Source organism: Ictalurus punctatus, chromosome 19 (genome assembly GCF_001660625.3).
Source record: "Ictalurus punctatus breed USDA103 chromosome 19, Coco_2.0, whole genome shotgun sequence".
NCBI classification, from domain to species: Eukaryota; Metazoa; Chordata; class Actinopteri; order Siluriformes; family Ictaluridae; genus Ictalurus; species Ictalurus punctatus.
Window position 1 is genome coordinate 26,208,182 of NC_030434.2, and position 2,500 is coordinate 26,210,681.

A 2,500-nucleotide genomic window follows, 5' to 3' on the forward strand; every position below is an offset into this window, starting at 1 on the left:
TATTTGAGCACTTGATGTCCTCTATAATCCACCAGTTCCCCCAGAAGTTCCCTCAGTAGGTGTTCTGCCTGTTTGTGTCCTTCTTGGATAAAAAAGAAAAAAAAAGAAAGAAGCAATCCCATAATCCCCTTCATCAGATGAGAGTTCTAAGAAACCATGAAAACATCACAGGAGATGTACCGTCTATTTATCACGCTCGCGTTCCTTCAGCTTGCCAGCTCCGTTTTGTCCACAGTCAGTGCCGTTCATCACGTAGCCGCGAAGCTGACGTGGAAAAACAGCCTGAAACCCAGCGTCCAAACCACAACATCGTAATTCACCCACTCATTCCTCTTTACATAACACGCTCCAGAAATCCACCAAAAAGTACTCGCAAACGCGCCGTGAACGCCGTGGAGACTCCGAGGAGCTACTTCACGTCCGCGTGAAATCACCTCTTACTGTAGCGTCGTCGGCTGCTAGCTGTGCAGACGACTCGGTTTTGTTGTGGTTTTCCCAACAAACGTGGTCTCCTGTTAGCGGCATTAAACTAACGAGCAATTCGTTTTTCAGGAACAGGAACCTGGTGGGATTTTAGTTCCATAGTTCCAGAATCATTTTAGTTCCTGCTCAAGAGAGATGGTATGTCTTTATTGACCAGGAAGTACCGAGAGCTGAGAGTACTGTACTGAAACGGGTCACGACGACCTTAACGATTCAAGATCTGAACCTTCTCCGCACGTTCTGTATCACTGTGGTGTTACAGCGCTCGGGATTAGTTAGCGTCACTTCTTCTGTTTAGCATAATTGTCATAAAGGCTGTCAATCAAGCAGGCTTGTTAGAATGTTAGGCCATGCCCATTAGGACAGTCGCAGAAGGCTGGGTGTGATTGGTGAATTCGGCTGGTGATTGTTACGTGTGAGGGTGTTCCTGGATTACTTTCCTATAACAGGACATTGCAGTGCTGTTGACGTGTGTACTAGTTTGAGTTGTGTTTCCATGTTCCAAACATGGAGACAGTGCCTTAGGGGCTTTTTTTTTTTTTTAGAGTAAATTCCAGATGTTAGTACGTGTTTCAGATGACTGGCTCACTTCTTTTACAGGGAACCGACACATTTGCTCTAATCAGTGAAACCAGATGACAGACTGGTGTTTGCTTGGTCTGTCATTACTGTTGGAATGGGATATGGCCTATAGGGCAGGTTAGTTGTTTTGCAATATCAGGCTGTGAACCTACGGTGTATTTTCTGCTACAAGATTTTTTATGGTCCCTGTTTCTGTTATAGATGTTATTGGTTAAGACTTTTCAGATAATTAGGCTTTGGGGCAGGCTATATCAAAGAGTCATGAAATTCCAGGGTTATGAAGTTTTTAAGCCTGGATCCTATAGGGCACAGCCAGTTTCTCTTTGCAAAGTTTCCATCCCATGTAAAGGGCTGTTCTAATGTGCTTTTTACATCTTCACTCTGTCGGGCAATTTCTATGATAAAGTTATAAAATGCTCAAGTTTTAAGTTGTTCAAGCATTGTGGAGCTTTAGTTCTGTATGCCTGTGAGGCTGTTTCTTTAGAGTTATGAATACTCAGGGTTTAAGTCTGTGTTGCTGTTAAAGCATTTAGCCTATGAAGCCTAATGCCCTTTGATCTGAAAACAATTTTAAGGTTCCTAGATTTTTTAGAATACTGAGCATTTTATCAGCTAATTGTGAAGTTTTAGTTCTTTGTGAATTCCCCAGATTTTCAGCCTTTAAGGCAGTTTTTATGAGACTATGCAAGTTCCCCGGGTTTTCTGCCGATACGGCAGTTTTTATTACACTACGTGAATTTGCCAGGTTTTCAGCCCGTAAGGCAGCTTTTGTTACAGTAGGAGTTCCCAGGTTTGCTGCCTACAAAGCAGTTTACAGTATGTGAGTTCCTCAGGTTTACTACCTATAAGGCAGTTTTTATTACAGTATACGAGTTCCCCAATTTTTCTGCTTATACGGCAGTTTTTATTACACTGTGAGTTCCCCAGACCTGCAGCATATGTAGCAGTTGTTGGAAACCGATCAGCGTCTTCCTCACCCATGCACATCCTGTTATTATCTTCTCCCCTGGGGCAGTATTAAGTAGTTTGGGAACTGGGCATGTGCCAGGCTCTAATGTTAGGGTTTCAGAGGGGGATTACACCGTGCCAGGCGAGTACATGCATGCCCTCCAGTGTGAAGTGGATGAGCGAAGGAACAATATTTGATTTCAGATTTCATCAGTTAGCAAACATTAATATAAGTGTTATTTAGAGTATGTTTATTAACTGAGATTCTTTAGTAATTCAGGTACGGTGTCTTCTGATTGGCTGAGAGCAGTATAGTGTAATAACTGTGACTAGCTCAGGTATTAGTTGTTATGAGAGAACAATAATTAACACTGTGTGTGTGTGTGTGTGTGTGAGGAGTGTGCATGTGTCAGCTGATTAAATAAAACAGGCTCTGGTTGTGGAGTCAGACTTTTGGACCCGTGTGTGTGTGTGTGTGTGTGTGTGT

At 42.8% G+C, this 2,500-nt stretch overlaps 1 protein-coding gene across 2 annotated transcripts in view; it reads left to right on the top strand.

Moving 5' to 3' along the window:
* pawr (PRKC, apoptosis, WT1, regulator) overlaps positions 1 to 2,500 on the top strand; it is a 46,754-nt gene that overhangs the window by 2,787 nt on the left and 41,467 nt on the right. The window lies entirely within an intron of this gene.